This window comes from Melopsittacus undulatus, chromosome 2 (assembly GCF_012275295.1).
Source record: "Melopsittacus undulatus isolate bMelUnd1 chromosome 2, bMelUnd1.mat.Z, whole genome shotgun sequence".
Classification (NCBI taxonomy): domain Eukaryota; kingdom Metazoa; phylum Chordata; class Aves; order Psittaciformes; family Psittaculidae; genus Melopsittacus; species Melopsittacus undulatus.
This window is the reverse complement of record NC_047528.1, coordinates 32,340,993-32,365,433: the sequence shown is the minus strand read 5'-3', so window position 1 is coordinate 32,365,433 and position 24,441 is coordinate 32,340,993.

Genomic DNA, 24,441 nt, shown 5'->3' with positions numbered 1-24,441 from the left:
CTCCAGGGAAGTCTTGGATGCAGTGATCACGAGATGGTCGAATTTGAGGTCCTCAAGACAGTGAGAAGAGCGTGCAGTAAGCTCACTGCCCTGGACTTCAAGAGAGCAGACTTTGGCCTCTTTGGGAACCTGCTTAGCAAGGTTCCATGGGATATAGCCCTAGAGGGCAAGGGGCCCCAAGACTCTTGGTTAATATTCAAAGATCACCTGCTACAAGCTCAGGAGTGTTGCATCCCAACTAGAAGGAAGTGCAGCAAGAGAGCCAGGAGACCCCCTTAGATGGATAAGGAGCTGCTGAGAAAAATTCACAGGAAAAAAGAGGCTTATCAAAGGTGGAAACAATGACAGGTGGCCTAGGATGAATACAGGGATGTTGTCCCGGAAGTTAGCGACCAGGTTAGGAAAGCTAAGCGCCAATTGGAGCTAAACTTGGCAAGGGATGTTAAAGATAATAGGAAGTGATTTTATAGGTATGTAGTGGCTAAAAAAACAGACTAGGGACAATGTAGGCCCTCTCGGGAAGCTTTTGGGAGAACTGGCTACACAGGACTTGGAGAAGGCTGAGGTTCTGAATGGCTTCTTTGCCTTGGTCTTCACTGGCAAAGGCTCTGACCGCAGTACCTAAGTCTTGGAAGGCGGACGCAGGCAGGGACTGTGAAAACCTAGACCTTGGCCCCACTGTACATGAGGATCTGGTTCGAGATCATATTAAGAACCTGAACATGAACAATTCTATGGGACCTGATGAAATCCATATGTGGGTCCTGAAGGAGCTAGAAAATGAAGTTGCTAAGCCACTGGCCATCATAGTTGAAAAATCATGGCAGTCAGGTGAAGTTCCCGATGACTGGGAAAAGGGAAATATAACCCCCATTTTCAAGAAGGGGAAAATGGATGACTTGGGGAATTACAGACCAGTCAGTCTCACTTCTGTGCCTGGCAAAATCTGGGAGCAGATTCTCTTGGAAGGCCTGCTGAGGCACATGAAAAAGATCAAGGTGCTTGGTGACAGCCAGCATGGCTTCACTAGGGGGAAATCCTGCCTGGCCTATTTGGTGGCCTTCTATAACGGGGCTACAAAAGTGATGGACAGGGGTGGAGCAGTTGACGTAATCTACCTGGACTTGTGCAAAGCGTTCGACACTGTCCCACATGACATCCTAGTCTCTAAATTGAAGTGTCATCAATTTGATAGGTGGACCACTCGGTGGATAAAGAAGTGGCTGGAGGGTCGCACTCAAAGAGTTGTGGTCAACGGTTCAATGTCTGGCTGGAGATCAGTAACGAGTGGTGTCTCTCAGGGACTGGTGTTGGGACCGGTTTTATTTAATATCTTTGTCGCTGACATGGACAGTGGGATTGAGTGTGCCCTCAGCAAGTTTGCTGATGACACCAAGCTGTGTGGTTCTGTTGATACGCTGGAGGGAAGGAATGCCATTCAGAGGGACCTTGACACACTTGTGAGGTGGGCTGATGCCAGCCTCATGAAGTTTAACCATGCCAATTGTAAGGTCCTACACCTGGGTTGGAGCAATCCTTGTCACAGCTACAGGTTGGACAAAAAGGAAATTCATGGTAGTCCTGCGGAGAAGGACTTGGGGTGTTGGGCGATGAGAAAATGAACATGAGCCAGCAGTGTGCGCTTACAGCCCAGAAAGCCAACCGTATCCTGGGCTGCATCAAAAGGAGCGTGACCAGCAGGTTGAAAAAGGTGATCTTGCCCATCTACTCTGCTCTCGTGAGACCTCACTTGGAGTATTGTGTGCAGTTCTGGTGTCCTCAACATAAAAAGGACATGGAACTGTTGGAACAAGTCCAGAGGATGGCCACGAGGATGATTAGGGGACTGGAGCACCTCCCATATGAAGACAGGCTGAGTGAGTTGGGGCTGTTCAGCCTGGAGAAGTGAAGGCTGCGTGGAGACCTCATAGCTGCCTTCCAGTATTTGAAGGGGGCCTACAGGGATGCTGGGGAGGGACTATTCATAAGGGACTGTAGTGATAGGACAAGGGGTAATGGGTTGAAACTTAAACAGCAGAGGTTTAGATTGTATATAAGGAAGAAATTCTTTACTGTTAGGCTGGTGAGGTACTGGAATGGGTTGCCCAGGGAGGTAGTGAATGCTCCATCCCTGGCAGTGTTCAAGATCAGGTTTGATGAAGCCTTGGTGATATTGTTTAGTGTGAGGTGTCCCTGCCCATGGCAGGGAGGTTGGAACTAGATGATCTTGAGGTCCTTTCCAATCCTAACTATTCTATGATCCTATGATTCTATGATTCTATGATGGTCTTTTGTGCAGCAGGCAGGGGCTGGCTAGAAACTTTGTATGAGCTGAGTTACCTTAATACAAAGAAAAACAAATATTAAATTAATATTGCAATAACTAGTCAAATTATTTAAGGCAGCTTCATGATTTTTCACATTTGCAATTTGTTACATGCAGAGCCATAGCTCCCAGAGAATCAAATGCACCCATATCCAGGCAGACATATGTACCACAGCGAATAAACAAAGCACAAAGAGTGCACCCTGTTGCTTATTTATAAACATAAGGATTAGATACAGACTTATATCTGCATCACTTTTCTCAGAGCTCCAAGTCAAGAACAAATTTATTCACTATTATTAAGTTTACAATGAATATCATTTTCATGGAGATAGTAAAATGTAATGTTTTAGACTACTAGGGTTTTTTTAGAAGATTTAGTCTTCGAAATTCTGATAATGGCAAAACTCCCACTGCCATCAAACAGAATTTTACCTGATCAACCAAATAGTATTTACAATAATTTTTACATAATTTACAATACATTTAAAGGCTTCTATTACTTCACAAGTAATGTTGTGATTTCCAATCTAATAGGTCTCTAGATTTCTGATGAACTAATTTATAGATTTTTCCTCATGGATATTAGTTCACACACTTGTGAGAAATGTACAAATTAGAATAACTTAGAGTAATGAATTATGCCCTATCTCAAACTTCAAGGATTTAGGTGAAAGTGAACTATCAGCAGTTTCTTTGGTTTTGGTCCAACTCTCCACATAACCAAACAGACTCATAATTCATCAAGAAGGTACTTCCTGCTGGAGAGGGAGCTAGCTGTTCCCTGATTACGTCTTGGTGACCAGAGGTGCATACTTCTTTTATTTGCCTGAAGAATACTGCTTTGTGCAGTATCTTACTTTATTGTAGTCAATGCTAGTAATCTAAACATGTATTTTCAAATTATGAATGAAAAGGAAGATATTAACAATACCCTATTGTATCATTTGAAAGTGGTGCTCTATATCACCCAGAGAAGGAGTGGGAGAGAGAGACAGAGAAAGAAAGAAAGGAAAATGAAGAAAAGCAAAAAGAGAGAGGGGGAAAGTGGAGGCAGGGATAAAGGAGAATTTCTTCCAGAGGGTGATTCAGAGCAGAAACCTTATTGAAGTATTCTGATTTTGACTAGAAATTCCCATGTTAGTTGCCTCTGTTGAAGTATTCTTAATAACACTCAAAATGTTATGAAGAAAGAAAATAAAGGAGTCATTTTTACTATACTTTGCACACTGATGATTTTATTCTGACTAAACAGTATGGTTTCAGACATCATGACAGATGTTTACTGATGCATAAGTAACGTAAGGTGGTTTTTAATCAGTTGTTGATTTTGTTCCTTTAGCCCCTCAACAAAATCCTAGCAAAGTCAAACCTAAAGAACACAAAAATACTAGCCTACAATTATTATCACTGTTTCATTAAACTGTTACAATTCCACTTTTCGTATAAAGAAGTCTAGAACTGGATAATTGCAGAGGTATTGCAGCAGTGATTTTCTCCTGCCAATGACTTCGTACTGCAATTTTAGTGCTCATAACCTTTGAATACCTGACATGTAATTTTGTTCTGATTTATTATACTTTAAATAATATTTGATTCTAGGAGCAACAAGATGATATCACTTGCTTTGGGCATTAAAAATGCATCTGATTTTTTGCCGCACAGAAATTCATCGCAGGCATGCTGAAAAAGGTTATGGATACTAAATAAAATAGTTTGTTTCATAAAGTGGCTGTTTTAATAGATTTCAAAATTTCACATCACTAGAAAAGTCAAGTTTAGAAATATTTTTTCCTTAAGAGAAATAATAAAGTTCATTTTTTTAATATCTAAATATACACCTATAGATTAAAGATATGCTATTAGACTGTCTGCTTTTGAAAGTTATTTGCAGATTCAAAAACAAAAGTGTACAATACAGTCTTTTAACTCCCCTGTCCAGTGTGATCACAACTTACTTTTACAGATTACATAGAGAAAACTTACCCTGCTAACCATTTTTTGATAGGGAATAAAAATGTGAGCTGTTCAAAGGAAATTGTGCAAAAGCATACAGAGGCAGCTGCCATTTTTGTTTAGGAGGATATGAATTTTCCACTTAGCTCTTCTGATTAGTTAGTTCATATAACTTCAAGAACTAGAAAATAGACAAATGGCACAGAGCAGGGTGAGGAGGAATATTATGAGAAATATTTTCTTTTGAGCACTGAGATGCTAATACTTTATAAAAACAATAGATCCCTCATACACCTCCAAATTTATCTAAGTATAAAGGAATCATCAGCTATTTGTATGAGATCAGTTCCTTTGCTTCACATCATAGAATCATAGAATAGTTAGGCTTGGAAAGGCACTTTAAATCATTTAGTTCCACCTCCCTTCCATGGGCAGGGACACCTCGCATTAAACCATATAACCCAAGGCTCTGTCCAGCCTGGCTTTGAACACCAGCAGGCATAGAGCATTCACAAATTCCTTGGGAAACCCATTCAAGTGCCTCACCACCCCCACTGTAAAGAACTTCCTCCTTATATCCAGTCTAAACTTTCCCTGGTTAAGTTTTAACCCTTTACCCTTTGTCCTATCACTACAGTCCCTAATGAAGAGTCTGTCCCCAGCATCCCTATAGCACCCCTTCAGATAGTGGAAGGCTGCTATGAGGTCTCCATGCAGCCTTCTCTTCTCCAGGATGAACAGACCCAATTTTCTCAGCCTGTCTTCATATGGGAGGTGCTCCAGTCCCCTGATCATCCTCGTGGCCCTCCTCTGAACTTGTTCCAACAGTTCCATGTCGTTTTTCTGTTGAGGACACCAGAACTGCACACAATACTCCGAGTGAGTTCTCATGAGAGCAGAGTAGATGGGCAGGATTGCCTCCTTTGTCCTGCTCGTCATACTCCTTTTGATGCAGCCCAGGATACGGTTGGCTTTCTGGGCTGCAAGCACACACTGAAGCTGGCTCATGTTCATTTTCTCATCGACCAATACCCCCAAGTCCTTCTCCACAGGACTGCTCTGAATCTCTTCTCTGCCCAGACTGTAGGTGTGTCTGACATTGCTCCGACTCAGGTGTAGGACCTTTCACTTGGTATGGTTAAACTTCATAAGACTGACACCTTACAAGTGTGTCAAGGTCCCTCTGGTTGGCATTCCTGCCCTCCAGCATATCAACTGAACCACACAGCTTGGTGTCATCAGCAAATTTGCTGAGGGTGCCCTCAGTTCCATTGTCCAGGTCACCGACAAAGATGTTGAACAAGACCTTTCTGAACACTGATCCCTGAGGGACGCCACTCATTACTGGTATCCAGCTGGACATTGAGTCATTGACCACAACTCTTTGTGTGGCGGCCATCCAGCTAGTTCTTTACTCACTGAGTGATCTACCTATCAAATTGATGTCTCTCCCATTTAGAGACAAGGATGTCGTGTGGGAGAGTGTCGAACGCTTTGCACAAGTCCAGGTAGGTGACATCAGCTGCTCTGCTCCTGTCCATCATTTCCGTAGCGCCATCATAGAAGGCCACCAAATTGGTCAGGCAGGATTTCCGCTTCATGAAACAATGTGAACTTCTATCAGTATAATATGGATTCGGCTCATGCGCAGGAGTAATAGTTGGATATCAGTACCAGCTTTTCACAAATTTCTGAAGGTTTTCACAGCTTTTCATGGGATAACAATCATTATTAGATGAAATAAAACTACTTTTTAAAATGACAACAGAATTAAAAAAAAAAAAAAGAGTTTGTCTGCTACATATTTTCAGTGCTTGATGTTCAATATCCAAGAGGCCTACCAGTGCATGGGGAAAAGGGTTTTTATCCTCTGTCTATACACAGACACACAGAACTTTTACAGTAAAAAACATACCACTTTCCAAGGATATAACTCTTAAAAATCTTTTAATTTTACTTAAGTATGAAAGGAAAGAATTATGCTGTAATGTTTACAGTTTACCTTCAATTTTGGAAAAAAAATCAATGAATAAAAGAGGTGTTTTCAAATTCTGAATGGCTTTTCTATTTTTTTATATCTTGCATACTTATATAGTTACAGCACCAGAAGGATTTATTTATAATGTTAAGAGTATAGATCATAAATATCCAATCTAAATGTAACTCTTCAGCCAGATGAGAAAGGAAGGCAGATATTGTCACAATTTAGACTTTAGGAAATTAATAATATCTTAGTGCTGGGTATTCAAGCTTATGGGTAACAGAAAAGAGAATATGCAAAATCTGAAAAAGATCTTTTGGGAAAAGAAAATAATTAAAAATAAAAAATTTACAGTGGTATGTCTGTTCAATCCTAGTGAACTAGCGTTTAAAATATCTCATATTTATTCTTTTTTAATTATCATTCTTCACAGATATGAGGCTTAGGATGAGCTGAAGTGTGTGCTACAGAACTAATGCTGCTAGCAACTTACATTATATTGCCTGTCAGTCATTTTATCAAGCATCTACCATCTTGAGTTTTATCACAGCGGACAGCACATGAATAAGAAAATTTTAGGAATTTTGAAAACATTATTTTATTCACTTTTATAGTACAGATTTCCACAGCACCTAAGCACTTTAAAAATTTAAAAATGTATAAACTGCATAAATGTATAAACTAGTGAGAGTGGCACTCTCACTAGGAGGAATAAATAAGAGCAGTGTTCCTGCTAGAAATGTCATTCAGAGGCATCATTAGAAAACTCAGTAGCAGTTATTTGAATAAAGTATAGCAAAACAGGAAATAAAAAAAAATTAAATGAAATAATAATTGCCTTACCTTGAAGGCAAGCAGGTTTCTCCAACAGCTGTAAGAGGAGAAAATTCTAAAGGCAATGGGGATCCACACTGAGTCCATTTTGCACAGGCTACAAAGGTGATGCTCAGTGCAACACAGCAGTGTCTTAACAGCTGTACTAAGCCCTTTTCATAACTGACAGCTTCTGAACTACACAGAGCTTTAGAAATCGCTTCCAGTTTGAGCAATGTACAGAGGAAAGAAAGAAAGAAAAAAAAAGGTATGAGCAGTGATGAAGGATGCGAGCTTGTGAAGTTCTACCTACCTAAAAAGGACAGGAAAGTTCATACAGTTTTATGCTTACCTCTTTTCCCCGTGAGAAAATAACATATTAAAATCATCTAGTGTTCCAGGACTGGATACACTTGATCAAATATAGACATCTTCATCACTGAAGTCATTAGTATCTTCCTCTAAACAGTCTGACCCAGGTTAACTAATGAATGGAAATAAGTACTCATTCTTAGGAAATAAGTCCTCTCATCTTAGCATACACCTGTAGAAAAAGTCATATCGTTTCCTAAGTATTTTATTTTTGTCCTCAAATATAAGAGAACAAAAGCATTCATATTTATCAGAAAACACGAACTACGTTGAAAGAGCTGTAAATTTCTAACTGGTCCTCTGTGGTAAGGGAATCTACCAGAAGGTACTGGAAAGCTGCTGAAATCTATAGTACAAAAACAAACCTAAACCCAATGTTTTTTATCATAGTCCAATTATCAGAGAAAGGAGATATGTGAAAGATCCTCATGAAGACACAAACTTTCAGATAACACCCTTAACTTTTTTTCATCTCATATCTAAATGTATGGATTCTAGTCTCAAATGTTTTGATTCCTGTGTTTTATGATACCTGGGGATCCTTAATAAATACATATACTATCTGTCTCCAACTTTTTAACATACAAGAATGACCTTCATGTAAAAGCTATGCTATAGGATTTTAGTCCTGAAAAAAAAAAAAGGCGTAATATTCCTCCAAGCTTGCTGTCTGTTTGAATATGTAATGTAACTCAAAATGTGAGAATGTCATAGGGCATCAGAAGAAAGGAGCTGGAAATACACACAAGGACATACACCATTGCAACTTTGAAAATAATAGATTGTTTTTCTACCTTTAAACTCAATTCCATCCCCCCTTTCCCTTTTCTAATTAGCTTTCCTCTATGACTTCCCTTATAGCTCTTTAGCCTCTGGCTGGGATGACATGGAAAAATTCCTCTGAGACCAACGTTAATGTGGTTCTCCGGATTGCCCAGTAGTAATCACAAAGTATTGTTGATAAAATCTTTCATGCACAACACCTCCAGGATAACTGCCAGTGGCCAAGAAAGTAAGTATGACCTAAAGTTAATTTCCCTTTTTATAAATGAAAAGAGAATGACCCTATCTCTCCTATGGTGGTTTTCATTTCAAGGTCAACTCAACATATTATTTTTAACTGTAAACCACAATTAATTATTCAGTACATACCCAGCACTCCTGCATTTTCTAACCCTTATAGTCTATGGTTAATAATTGAAATTGAAAATTTGTACCATACTACCATATATCAAGAATCTATGTACGAGTGACCAACCACCGATCAACCAGACCTAGTTGATTTTTGAATTTAATGGATATTTTAAAACAATACCTTTGCAGCCTCTTCTGCTCATAAATAGGGTTTATGAGAGACAAGAGCTACATCTCGGATCCTAAGCTGGAGATTCAAAGTAGTCAGTGTTGTTCATCACACAGAGTCAGTCATTAAAGAAATATTTAACATATAATTTTTTGTGTAATTTCTGTAAGACTCCTTCATTTTATATTGTGCAATTATGAAAATTGTCTTGTAGATCCTATCATAATATCCAGAACATACTTACTCTCCAGTTAGACTCCTTTTGATTTATCAATAATGGTATGTAGATTAATAGAGGTATGTGCAACATATGGAAGAGCCTTTTTTTGTTTCTCAACTATTGATTATTTTAAAGTTTTATTTTAAATACAATTCTAGCTACAAAATTTCCTTTTTTACTTCAAGTTCTCTAAAGAATGGAGCTGCAATCAGAGATGCAGATTAAAGGTATTTTCAGGAGAAAAAAAAGAGGAATCATTCATCTCAGAAATTCATAATGAAATCTTAGTGCATACTGTATGCCTTTAACATGGGACTAGTGAATAGCAGATAAGAAAAAACGTCAGGCAGCCATTACCATTACTATCATCATCATCAGTCATTAGCTACACGACACAGGTTTGTGCGTATGCTGTAATGACAAAAAGAAGGAAAAAGGGGGAAAAAAAGAAAAGATAAAAGGCTCCTGCTAATTCTAGATTGCTGAATAATTCTAACTAAGCAGAAGAATATTCCTCTGAATGCCCTCTGAAAGGAGATTACGGCTTATCAGCAGCTTTATCGTTAGTTCCATCAATAATCCTGTTATATTTGCTTCTTATTTACAAAGGAAACAACACTTGTGTGAGCATTCTTCTGTTCCTATGAATGTACAATATGTCACTAACTGTCAATCAGATTGTCACTGGCACAGACAAGAAAGAGCGGCTGTCGGACTGGCCTATGCAACACACTATATTCTTCCAGAAGAGTGAACATGAGTCCAAAGGGACCATTGTAGATGTTGTTGAGATGGAGATTTGGTGTGAATTCTCTGCTAAGCCAGTCAGACCCAATTATTTTTTATGATGTAGTTCTAAGAAGGCTCTTGATAAAGGGCCCTGGTAAAGAGCTGCTTGTCAGGAAGCACAAAATACCTTTTAATAATTTTCCCATAATCTTTACAGAAGTACAAACGAGAGCTGTAAGCCACTGAAAATTTGTTGGAAATACACCAGGCTGAACATTAGCATTGCTATTTCCAACTTACAATACTAATAAATATTGAACATCATTTGGTTACAGACCATGTGATTTTAAAAGTAAAGTAAACTATAGGAGGGAATATTCACATTCAAATTATGGAAAGATAGTATTTAGAGATGTTCACATGCTCTTGTTCTGCTCTTTTGCTTAGTATTATCACATCACAACGCTTCTTTGTACTGAGAGGGAAAATAATTGTGCAGTTAGGCTATTTAAAATTTCCAGGAGCAGAGCCATGTGAAGCTTAGGAGATATCCAAATACAGAGCTTGAAGAAAAATCTTTTTCCAAGCTTGGTGCAACCTTTATCTCCCAAAGTTCCCCAGATAAGCTGGGTAAAATAATTTGTTAATGCTGTCTGAGCACTTAAACTTGCACCAAAATGAGATAGGAAGAAATTAGTTTATTAATCTCTCAAAAACCATCTAACATCTAAATAAACACATTTAAAAAAATCTTATCAATGCCACTACACTATAATCCATTGTCTTTAACAGCAGCATGCACTTCAGAATTAGACACCTATTTGTTGATGACTTTATTGGCATGTCATCGGTTAAAGCTAATCAATACTCTTTTCTGACTTGCCCAGAATACTTAAAAATATTACAACAAAAAATGCCCATGCATTACTATGGAAAGTCACGTGTAGCAGTTCATGTTACACGTTTTCTTAAGCCTCAGCTGTCAAAACAGCTCTTTCAGGGTTTGATGGCTTTTTTGGTTTTGTTTGGTTTTTAACCTATGTATAATGAACCATATCCTTGTAACTTTGCTTTAAAAGCGTTCAGCTTCGGTATCCAAAAAGAATGTTTTAGCTTTTCATGGTGGGTTGACCCTGGCAGGATACCAGGTGCCCAACAAGCCAGTCTATCACTCCTCTTAAAGGGACAGAGTAGGGAGAAAATAAGATGGAAAAAACTTTAAGATAAAGGCCACTTAATAAAGCAAAACCAATGGCAAAGGAAAACATGAGTTTAATTCTCTACTCTCCATCAGCAGTCAGTGTCTGGCCACTGCCCAGGAAGCAGGGCTTCAGTACAGATAGCAGTTACTCTGGAAGGCAAATGTCTGAAGAACAAATACCCAACCCCTCCTTTCTTTTTCTTAGCTACTATTGCTGAGTTGACATGATATGGTATGGAATATCCATTTGGTCAGCTTGGGTCCGCTGTCTTGATGATGTCTTCCAAAGATCTTGCTCACCCCAGCCTACTGGTGATGTGGGAGTGGTGGAGGAACAGCCTTGATGCTGTGTGAGCAGTAGCCAAAACACTAGTGTGTTATCTGCACCTTTGTATCTACAAATACAGTGCACAGCACTATCAGGACTGCTGTGGGGAAAATTAACTCCACCTCAGCCAGAATCAATATCCTTTCCTATTGATTTTTAGAGAATCATTCCTATATGATTTGTAAAGTACAAAATCATTTAAAGTCTATGCTGTGATGGCTTATATAGGTGTATTTGGCTTACTGATTTTCTCCCAAAAAAAAGCTGAGCACAAAAAGTTCTGTTTTTTGATTTTCATAATTCTGACAAGAGAAAATTAACTGCTCTACATACAGAGCAAAGTTTTTCCTATGGATGAAGTGTACTTGAATGTTGCCAGAAAAACTAGACATAGAAAAATGGCAGCAAGCGGATGACAAAGAGCAACTTCTCCAATTCATTAGACTTCATATGCTGAAGATCTCAGGAAGAAATAAGATCAGTATAAAAATGTTCCCAAATTGCATTTTCTAGATCTATTAGAAGATGCTTTTCATACCTTGGACAGGGTTTTGTTGTAGATTCATCTTGACCAATGAACTTCAATGTGGCTAATAGGTTCATTTATCAGAAGCTAAACTTAAGACTATTTAATTAGGAAAATTATTACTTATTATCAATTAACAAGTTTCTCATGGCCACTCTGAGTCAAGTCTTCAGAGAAAGGAAAATAAACAGAGAATTTTAGGGTAAAATGTGTATTAAATGCCAGTTTCTTATGAAATTTCCTCAAGGAAAATTAAAAAAAAGTAACTAATTCAACTTTTATAAAAAGAAATAGATTCCTTTTTAAAATAAAAAATTACAAAACAAAGACAGAATGATACAAAACATTTTAAGGAAATTTTTCATTTTCTTTATAATCGCTGCATTATGCCCAATTCTCTTTGCATTCTCAGCAAATAAGGTTTTGTACAAACTGTTTCAGCTTTTTATTCCCTCTGGACAGCCACACTGACCAAAATAAAACCCAGGGGAAAACGAGAAAATCAGACAGTCTTACTGTGGTTTCTCATTCTTGACAAACATTGGAGAAGATTTTCTGTATGAACCACATTTCTTGTCAATATAGTATTACCACTCAGTTTGGTTTGACCTTTGCTTTATATATGTATGACAAAACAAAGTATCAAGACTCAGCATACTAAAGTCATATGAAAACTGAGAAGAGAATACAGCTATTCTTACTTTTTTGCAGGCTGATATAGCAAACAGTTATTCTTCCACTCTTTCATTAAATCAGCTTAAAACACATTCCTGGGGACTTCCATGTAAATCACTGATACAGTTGACCCTATTCTATGGAGATATTTATCTAGTTTTCATTAGGAAAGAAAATTAATATAGAAAAACATGATATACAGATTTCCCATATTCACTTACAGAAAAGTGAAACTTAGGTCTGTGCCTTATACTTGAACAATCCTTGAAAATATTCACACATACACTAGTGACTATGAGATCAGCTGTTTCCAATGCATTTATTTAGAGGTTGGATTCCATTAATGAGAGCAGGGAATTACCTTTTCCTAGGCTTGAACAATGTGTAACTCAATCAATACTGGTAGAAGTGTGTGCATAATAAACACAAATTGCATCCACACCAACCTCCATTTTGCACCTGACTTAGGCTTTTTTCCCTTTTTGTGTCTCATTTGTAGCATGTGATTCACAAACTTAGAGGAGATAGTTGTCATACATACCTAATATGCAGGAAACGAGATCAGTGTAAACAGAAGTGAGCCAATCCCAGCAATCAAGTATTTTAAAGAGCTTTTACACAGTTTCAGAAAGATCTCTTAGTCTAGTCCTCAGCTGAGCTAGCAAGATTTTTTTCCTGGGCCTAAATAATACTCTATGGAACTGAACAGCTGTTGACATAATATTCTCAGAATCAGTATATTAACCAAAGTAAGAAATACAATTAAAATCCTTTTAAAGTCTGTCTAATAAAAGCAGAACAAAAACCTCACTGGAAACTATGAAATCTGATTTAGAGATGACCTTATTTGTCTTTTGATGCTTCTAAGTTATATGTTTTAAAAAGGTTTGCAGTTTATTGTTACCTATACTTTTTCTATTCTAATAGAGAATGCAATTGCCAGGTACAATGGGTTCAGAGGAGGAATGACGTCTTGTAAATATATCTGTGAGCACCAAAGTGTGCTCCTGTTGTTCAATACTATTTAATTTCTTTACTGGTTATTAAAGTTTAAGTCAATTTAGTGCATTCAAAAGTTGCCAAACTGGCATCCAGCTAAGCTGCAGATTCTTCTACACAGAGGAGAAAAAGAAAAAATAAAAGGATGCAAGTGGCATGTTATCCACTCCAATATCCTCTGACATTTTCATAGAAAGACTGTCTGAAAAGTGCATGTTTAGACTGCATTTATTCCATTACTCAGTTTATTTATTTTTGTTTTAAAAGTTTGAAAATGTTCATACACAGGACTGGTTTTATACACAGAACCAGAAGCAGTCTTATGATGAGCATGAGAAAACAAAGTATTAATCTCTTTATTTACAATTGTTATATATGACTATGTACAACTGGATGATACAAGAACTAAACCAAACCTTTTGTTTTAATGCACAATGTAATTGGAATTTCTATATGTTAACCTCTCAAGTGACTGATGCTCATTGCAGAACTAAAAACGGTCTTTTAATATGAGTAAAAAGATTAACTCTTTCAGAGGTTATGATTGTGTCTTCATTTTCTGTTATCGATGGTTTTGAAAGATTGTGGCATTTACAAAAAAAATAATTCAAAGTTAAGCATTGAATTGTCATGAATCTCAGAAACTGAAATGGAGAAATTTGTAATACACTGACTGTATCTTTCCACACATGCGTTAAAAGGTGAAAAAGCTTTTCATTATAACCAGCTAATGAAGGTATTTCTTCTTTGAATTATTTGTTGCTCTTTTCTATATCTATTTTCCCACAAGTTTTAGCTTTCTTTCAGTTTCATAATATAGTTCCCACAAACTCTGTTGCACTACTGTAGTTACAGCCAAACTAGTCTTACCATATGCTGTCTATAGTATCTTTAGTCTCAAATCTAACATTTGTTTTTCCTCCCAGCTCCAGTTTTCTTTCAAAATTGCATCTTAACAAACTTATTACTCATAATGAATATATACATTTCATAAAATCTATCCAGTGTTTTAAAACATTACCCTCAAACATGTCTTTCAGGACTAATTATAGCTGTTTACTGCATCAGAGAAGAGCCAGTGGGAAGGGACAGGCTTTCCTGGATCAGCCCCTAGTAAACCTGTGATCCTAACCTAGATGCCTCATATAAGTTTCTAGGACAGGATGGGATGAATCCAAGAGTTATGAACAATGGTGGCTCCTAAGATGTCAGAAAATTTTCGCTAGAATTAAAAAGAATACTCCACCTGAGCACAGGCACAGCACAGTAACCATTTTTTATGAATGACCCGTATTTTATTTTTTTTTAGGATTCATGTGGCACACACTGAATGCTAGGTCTGAGTCCACTCAGTAGCAGTGCTATGTAACACAGCATGTTTTACACAACAGCGATGTAGTACAGCATGCTGTACCACAGGGGTTAGATTATCTGTTGTAATATTATGCCTGTTTGTGTACTTCTGGTCAGGTTTGGGGTTTTTTGGTTTTGTTTAATACTGCTGAGAATATTTACATCTCATTTTCTGTAAGACTCATAGGGGCACAATCAGAATTTTTTGGTGATGGTAATTTATTGGCAGAGCAGCACTTTCTCATTTGTAACTAAAATGGTCACCAGAAAGATTCTCTCACATTTGATGGACAATCTAATAACATGACCAAAAGCATGACCAGTTAACAATTAGTTTGATATGTGGAGGTAATACAAACTAACTGGATAACTTGTAACTCAGTGTAAGCAACTGGTTGCAATAATCATTCTGATGAATTATGGATAATAGGAGGCTCAACACCTATCTTAAAAAACAAATAAGGTCAGGTGATTATAAAAAAAAACCTATACGTAAGTTACCCTAACTTCAACTTTCTGAAAAAATCAGCAGTAAATAATAAAACAAACTATTTGCAATATTATATAGGCGATAAGAATGATATACACAGCACATAGAATGGAGCTGTGTGAAGAACAAGTAGGGTCAAACCAACCCAAACAATCTACTATTTCTATAAAATGAAAAATATAAAGGGAGTTTTGTGTCAACTAGGTCCATTTTTGTAACATACCCTTGCTTTTTCATATGACACCTTCTTAAGAATATAGGGGAAGTGGAGTTAAATGGCATTGGGTGGCTATAAACTAGATTGGATATCTGCATCCACAGAACAGGAAATAAACTGTCCTTAGCAATCATGATGTATCAGACAAGAAATACTGAGCTTCAAACACAGCAAAGAAAATTTTAATAGAAAAAAGATGGGGGAACATATAAAGGTGAGGTAGTGAATTACAGGCACAGGTTGCTGGGGGAATGTCTGTTATAGAAGCCTTAAAGATGTAGGCGCAGCAGTCCCAGACAATGCAGAGACGATCAATGTCATCAAGCAATTGCCAAAGTTTATTCAGATACAGTGCTCCTTTTATACCCTTACACCCTTAGGTTTCTTATGTAACAGCCTTGGATACTGAGCTCTAATTGGTTAGTCTAGAGGTCACTATTGTTTACAAAGCTAAGGTTTATAACTTGTTATAATTGCGATTAAATACCTTACTCTAAAAATACAGAAGGAAACTACAACCTTGGCAGGGATCATTCTCTGCGCGTTTTCAGTGGAAAATTACAGAGGCCTAACAAGACAATTGACCTTGCTTATGCCTACCAAGAATCTTCTTACCTTATAGTAACAAGGCTCAGGGTATCGGGATCGCTCACTACATGGCCTTGGCTCTTTAAGAATTCCAACATAAAGAGATGGGGAAAAAATGTCTGCAGAATCACAGAGAAAGCTTATTCTGCCTTAGGGCAGGAAAAAGGGTTGGATGACCTCTCAGTGCCTTCTTAATTCTGTTTTTCTTAGATTTTATTATGCCGATACCTAAATGTGACTGCATTATTCAAAATGTTGTAATACCATAGTTAATATTTTATAATAATAATTAAACAATTATTATCTGCTGGATGTTCATAATGACCCTTGTATTTTTTTTTAATTTATATTTTAAATTATGATTGGTATTTGAATTGATATTGCCAAGTAAAAATGCCATCTATTACCTAATATTTGTGAATCTATAACAAAAAGAAAGACTCAAGGTCACTCAATTTTATTATAATTTCATAACTGTAAATTTTATTTCCCTATAGGAATATTCAGATTGATAAATGCAAAGTTTTTATCAAAAAAAAAAACAGTCCTAAAGATTATGGATGCATTTATTTCTTTCTCTTTTATTGTGAGATTTGTCCTATTCATCTGTACAATTTCTGTGTGGCAAAATAGCAAACTTGGGCTTCAGCAGTAAAGATAAGAATGAAATTCAGCTTTTTCAGGGGACTGACAGACAGAATCCCATGGGACCCCGACCTGAACAGCAAAGGGCTTTTGAGATTCAATTTTCTTTGCAGAAAAGCTCCTTGAAACATGAGAAAGTTCATCCCAATATGAAGTGTGGCAGAAAGCCAGCTGAGTCAATGCAGAAATCCTGTATGAGCTCAAGTACAAAAAGAAAGTATACAGAGTGGACCTGGGGATATTCTAGTCCAGATTAACACAGAAACAGTGTCTCTAAGAAGAGAATTAAGGAAACCAAAGTTCATCTGGCATTGAAAATTACAGAGATGAAGAGGAACAAGGAGAAATTCTACAGTTAAGTAGAGGAATAAAGGGGAGGTAGTGCAAAATGTGGGTCTGTTGCTGAATGAGACAGACATCTAGTGTCCCTGCCCATGGCAGGGGAGTTGGAACTAGATGATCTTAAGGTCCTTTCCAACTCTAACTATTCCATGATTCTATGATTCCATGATATTGAAAAGCTTGAATCAATATTCAGCAGCTTCTTTACCCATCGAAGTTTGCTCTCAGTTTGCCCAAGTCTCTGTCTCTATAGGCAGAGTACAGGGTAAAGAAGTACTACAAATGGTGTCAGAACAATTAGATGGAGGATGTCTGAGTGACTGCTGGAGCAAACTTTCCATATACAAGTCTATGGGAACAGACTAGATAAATCAAAAGGTTTGATGCCATTCTTATAATGCCTTTATTATCTATAAAAATTTACAGAAACTAGAAGGACTCTGAGATGATTGAACAAATTCTGCTGGAAGTCATTTCCAGACACATGAAGGACAAAAAAACCCCATATTTTGGAACTGTTAATATGTTGTGTGTGAACAATAGTTCACATGTAAGCATGCCAATTACCTTCTGTGATGAAACGATTGACTCAGATGGCGTAGTTGACCTTTATTTTGGTATTAGCCATGATTTTGACACACTATCACAGCGTCCATGCAGCTAAATTGAAGACTTACAGATAGGCAGGCTATTAGTTTGGTAGAAACGTGGCTAGATTGCCAGAATGCTGAAGAGCACTAACAGACATTGCTTCAAAATCTCATTGCTATCCAGGTATTGGTCTCATTCTGCAGAAGCTGGTACTGAAGCTGATGCACAACATGGAGGATAAGATGGACTGCACCCTTATCAAATTAACTGACAACATGAACCCAAGAGAAGAGGAAGGTATACTGTAGGGTATGAGTGCCATTTTGTCAAACTGGAGAAACTCAGTGAATCTCAGTAAAAAGAAATGTAAAGGCCTGCACCTGGAATAAAGTTAACCTATGTAACAGAACAGGCTAGAAACCTGCTGTGCAAAGGAGTCCTGATGAGCAGAAAATTGAACAGAGACAGCAGAGTACCCATGCTGACTGCAGAGCAGACAAGCAGGTTCTTTTCAGATACATTCAGTGAAATGCTGAGATACAACAGACAGACCCAAGCTACTGCAAACAAAATTCTGATTAGATATATAGAAAAAAACCTTTCTTTGCGGTCATTATGATCAGGCACTGAAATACTAGAATCTGTGAAACATTTATGTCTATTAGATAATTTCAAATCCAACAGATCTAAGAGATCAGTTTAAATTTAAAGTTATTCCTGCTTTAATTGAGAGCTTGGATAAGATGATTTACAGGGTCCCTGAAAACCTAACAAGTTTTTGGTTTTATTTTTCTTACATTTTTTTCAAAATTATAATAAATATACCCATAACACCATATTTGTTGATTTAACTTTAGGTTCTTTTAGAATCTCCTTTTCTTTCTTCTAACTTCCTTAGCTGAAACAATATTTTTAAAATCCTGTTGAAATTAATTCCCTTCAGATGCTGTACTCTTATCACGTTAGCCACTGCTTGGCCATGTTGTGGTTATTTCTCTACATTTCATTGCTTTGAAACACTTAATCATTTTTCTTGCACTTTCCTGAACCCCCTCTGATTTGTTAATATATGTGTGATATTGAGGCTCCCAGAACTCAACTTATTCTTGCAGGTGTGATCACACAGAGGTCATACAGAAAGAAACTATTGTTCTTCCTGCTGTGTAACATCAATGAGACACATTTCTCAGTCTCTAACAATAATTCTCATTTCATCTAAAATAAGAAAAGGAAAGAGAATTTCTATATCTTTGCAGGCCTGGTACATAAAACCAGACATGCACAAACATGCACAAACAACCAGACATATGCAGGCATATACATTTCAGAGAGATTTATCTAACATCTCTTGCCCAAAATAATTGCTATAAGACCAAAAAAAAAAAAAAGAAAGAAAGAGAAATCTTGCTCTTTTTACATAAGGGAAAATGTCTGGAAACAATAATAATTAACAAAAGCCATCAGAAGAGTTGCAGGGGTGTATTAGTCATTGGTGCATTTACCCTTCATAGTACACCTGGTCATATGGTGATACGGTGAAATGCTTTCATAAAAAAATTTCATATGACAGCAAATTATAACACTTTTTTATTAAATAAATCACATAGTACAACTAAGCATGAACTGGGAGAATATATCTTGGGACACAGGCAGTAGGAGTGCTCTCAAAAGCACTCTGCACTTAAAACTAAGATCTGCCTCCCTGGCAGACAGTCATCTGGTTTCCAATCAGCACTGTCATTTGAGGCATCCCCTCTGTTTTAGCAGTTTTCTTTTTCCAGTCTTGATCAGTTTGGGAATCTCTCTCAGAGTGTCCCTAGAGAATCATCTTCAAAGGAAAAGCTTCTGACTGTGCTTCACACCTGAGTCTCAGTGAGATGAAGCATAGACTAAAGGATCTTGCTCCCCCTCAATTGTATTTCTAGACAAAATACAGTTCAGACAGGTCCACAGGAGAAGGTTATGAGCTACAAGCAAGAAGTAAGTTCAGAGAGCAAATATGACAATTACTTTTCTACATGATGAAACTGAGAAAAGCATTGGCCTTTTTCTTAAAGATGTATTACACTGAAAGACCGATACTGATGCTTTTATAGACTTGCTTCATGCAAATGTTCCTAAAAACTCCCCTAAAAAAAGTAAAATCTGATGATCCAATGAACACCAAATCTTATATGATCATCTGATTACACTTAAAAAAATATGTAGAAAACACTGCAAGACAAATATTACTTTATAGATAAGCAAAATCTTGAGATAATCTAGGTAGAGGTGTTTATGCTTATCCTGATATCCACCCATTGAAAAAAATTACATTTTGTGCCACCAGGAAATTCAGTTGGAACATAATCTCCTTAAGACTGATCTGCACTGCATTCCACATCATAAACTTACAATCCTTGAAACCAAAAGGAGTACAAAAAGCAGAGTTTTAAAATATTTGTGTATCCACTTTATCTGCTAGCACATTTTTCAGCTGATCCTCAAGGGGTATACGGCGAAATTATTTTCTGCAGACATAGCTAGTGTGGCTTTAAGGCTGATCAAACACATGATCTGGAGGAGAGAGACCAATAGGTCTCTTTCCAAGAGTTCCTGCCACTGAAAGACAATTTTCAAATTCATCTTTTGTCTCAGATTAATGAAGAGAGACTTAAAATCAAATAAAATGGTTCAGATGAAATAGAGTATCTTCTGGTAGGATCTAAAAAGGAGGTTATGACTGACCATTTGATCCATTCTGCTCACATTCTGGGTTCATAGTCTTCCTGTTTGTTTTTCTTGTTTGTTTGGTTGTTTTTTTGTTTTTTTTTTGTTTGTTTGTTTTTCCAAAGTCACTAAATATATTGCTTTGACTATGTATCATCATCATGCTTGTAGTTTTAAGTGCTTGCTTAAGCATGCTATCTTCACTCTGAAATTCTACTAAAGCTCTTCTAGATGTTTGCTAAAGAAGAGCCATATGGAAAAAAAAATCATGTAAAAGAACAACTTCTCCTTTAATACCCTCTGCCACTGTGGTATAACATATATTTCAGTTTTCCCACAAGGAATTTCAGCTTTAGAAACATAGCTGTAGCCTAATTTACCTGCATAACCTTTCAGTTGTATTCCTTTGCACAGTCATTTTGAGTTTTCCTTTTAGTGTAATCACTTAACTCTTTTAAAAAGTATTCACCACTTTTCTTTTTTTCTTCAAGATATGCCAGTAAAAATTAATCTACATAATTAAAAGTCTCTTAACTTGAAACAGGTACTTCACTGCCTGTTTTCATCTGTTTTCTTTTCACCCGCAATTCCCATCAGATCTTTCACTGGTTTGGATTGCATGACACCAGACAGACAAATTTTGTGTTGTTTTGGAGTATGTTTATAGCATTTCTAGTATATTAATTTCCTTATCTTTCCATAAATATATATTTAAAAAAAACCCACAGTAATTTATTTTCCTGTATCATAAACTAATCCAAGGACACCTTGAGCATGACCATAATTAGCATGATGTTCTAAAAAATGCTTGCAGAATGCAGCACTAAAAATTAATAGCAGTTTACTCATTAAAATGCTGGTGCTAATGAGATCACAAATGTATCATCATCCTTGTTTCTTGATCCTGAGTACCATGATTGTGTCTTTTTTCACCAAAGCTCACTTTTTATTCACCCTATTTTCCTGCTGAAATCACAGAGGCTGTAGTGGGTATTATTTATGCTCTGTGAAGAAGGATAGGCCACTATTTGTACTTGATCTCTCTTCACACGTAGAGCCAGACAATAATATGCAGGACAAATAGAATTAATTATAATGCTAGCTATTAATATTAATGTATGGAACATAATTTTGCATTTTTGGTTAAGTATCCTTGTTTTGGACTAATAATCAGGATCTTTTTCTCTAAAGATAAGGTTCTCTAATCTCTTTTCAAGAGCATTGCTGCTAATCAACATGAAGAAAACCACCACAGTACTCAGAGAACAGCTGTGCCTCTGTGGTCTGAACAGTAATGGTGCCTGACAATGCATTGTAAACCAAACTTCATTGAGGTAGCATGAAAGATGAGTAACAGTGCACCCATATGACGATTCACCTGATTATCGATAGCAAGCACAGGGTCATAAGTGGTGCCATGGCTCCAGTAGACTTTCAGGGACACTTAATGTCCAGGTCATCTGACAGCAACAGTTAATCTTGCAATGACTTGTGAATGCAGGTAGGAGTTGCACAACTCCTTGTCTCCACTAGTGGTAGTATGAGTTGAGAGAACCAAATCTTACACAGCAGCACCACACACTACATGTCATCTCTGGTGATGTTGGAGGCATCATAATATGTGATGCTGTTGATCAGAGGGAGAGTAGCTTGAGAGAGGATGCCTGTAACACCGGAGCAGAGCGGGGGGAGATCAGTGTCCAGGAGCCTCACCACAGAGCGACAAGAGCCACTGAGGAGGGAGCCTCAAGTCCACGACAGGACTTGCCCAAGAGCCGGCAGCTCAGCTCCCGCGAGGAGGTGACTCACAGGGGGTGGAGACAGGAGGAATGGCACCAGCTGTGAGTGGTTAAAAACCTACTCAGGGAGCGCAGCAACCAGAGCAGGTCAAGGCAGTTTGTGCGGCAGTTCGTGCGGGCAGGCGAGCGGGATGGTGAGCACTCGCCGTATGACCAGGGCCCGGTCTGGAAGCTCTGCCTTGCCTGCACCGGTGGTGGGCAGCATAGGCACCCAGACAGAGCCGGTAAGAGTGGAGGTTGCTCCAGACACTGAGCTGGCTTCATTTGGAGCTCGGATCAGATGCCTCTATACAAATGTCCCTAGCATGGGGAACAGACAAGAAGAATTAGAGATGTGGGCACATCTACAGGGCTATGGTATAATAGGCATCACCAAAACATGGTGGGATGGCTACTTTGACTGGAGTGTTGGAATGGAAGGTTATAGACTTTTTAGAAAAGACAGGCCCGGTAAGAGCGGAGGGCGAGTTGCCCTTTATGTTAGGGGTAGGCTGGAGAGTATGGAACTTTGTCTGGGGACAGGTGATCAGTTAACAGAAAGTTTGTGGGTCAGGGTTAAAGGGAAATCGGTGATGGGACACATTACTGTGGGGATATGTTACAGGCTGCCTGATCAAGAGGAACCTGTGGATGAAGACCTCTACAGACAAATAGGAAAAGCCTCACACTAGCAGGCCCTTGTTCTCACAAGGGACATCAACCACTCTGACATCTGTTGGAGCGATGGTACGGCTCAGCAAAAGCAATCCAGGAGGTTTCTCGATTGTGTGGAAGACAGCTTCCTTCTGCAAGCAAGAGAGGAGCCGACGAGGAGAGGTGCCCTCCTTGACCTCGTGCTCACCACCAGGGAAGGGCTCGTTGGAAATGTGACTCTCCAGGGAAGTCTTGGATGCAGTGATCACGAGATGGTCGAATTTGAGGTCCTCAAGACAGTGAGAAGAGCGTGCAGTAAGCTCACTGCCCTGGACTTCAAGAGAGCAGACTTTGGCCTCTTTGGGAACCTGCTTAGCAAGGTTCCATGGGATATAGCCCTAGAGGGCAAGGGGCCCCAAGACTCTTGGTTAATATTCAAAGATCACCTGCTACAAGCTCAGGAGTGTTGCATCCCAACTAGAAGGAAGTGCAGCAGGAGAGCCAGGAGACCCCCTTAGATGGATAAGGAGCTGCTGAGAAAAATTCACAGGAAAAAAGAGGCTTATCAAAGGTGGAAACAATGACAGGTGGCCTGGGATAAATACAGGGATGTTGTCCCGGAAGTTAGCGACCAGGTTAGGAAAGCTAAGCGCCAATTGGAGCTAAACTTGGCAAGGGATGTTAAAGATAATAGGAAGTGATTTTATAGGTATGTAGTGGCTAAAAAACAGACTAGGGACAATGTAGGCCCTCTCGGGAAGCTTTTGGGAGAACTGGCTACACAGGACTTGGAGAAGGCTGAGGTTCTGAATGGCTTCTTTGCCTTGGTCTTCACTGGCAAAGGCTCTGACCGCAGTACCTAAGTCTTGGAAGGCGGACGCAGGCAGGGACTGTGAAAACCTAGACCTTGGCCCCACTGTACATGAGGATCTGGTTCGAGATCATATTAAGAACCTGAACATGAACAATTCTATGGGACCTGATGAAATCCATACGTGGGTCCTGAAGGAGCTAGAAAATGAAGTTGCTAAGCCACTGGCCATCATAGTTGAAAAATCATGGCAGTCATGTGAAGTTCCTGATGACTGGAAAAAGTGAAATATAACCCCCATTTTCAAGAAGGGGAAAATGGATGACCCGGGGAATTTCAGACCAGTCAGTCTCACCTATGTGCCTGGCAAAATCTGGGAGCAGTTTCTCTTGGAAGGCATGCTAGGGCACATGAAAAAGATCAAGGTGCTTGGTGACAGCCAGCATGGCTTCACTAGGGGGAAATCCTGCCTGGCCTATTTGGTGGCCTTCTATAACGGGGCTACGAAAGTGATGGACAGGGGTGGAGCAGTTGACGTAATCTACCTGGACTTGTGCAAAGCGTTCGACACTGTCCCACATGACATCCTTGTCTCTAAATTGGAGTGTCATCAATTTGATAGGTGGACCACTCGGTGGATAAAGAAGTGGCTGGATGGTCGCACTCAAAGAGTTGTGGTCAACGGTTCAATGTCCGTCTGGAGACCAGTAATGAGTGATGTCTGTCAGGGATCGGTGTTGGGACCAGTCTTGTTTAATATCTTTGTCGCTAGACATGGACAGTGGGATTGAGTGTGTCCTCAGCAAGTTTGCCAATGACACCAAGCTGTGTGGT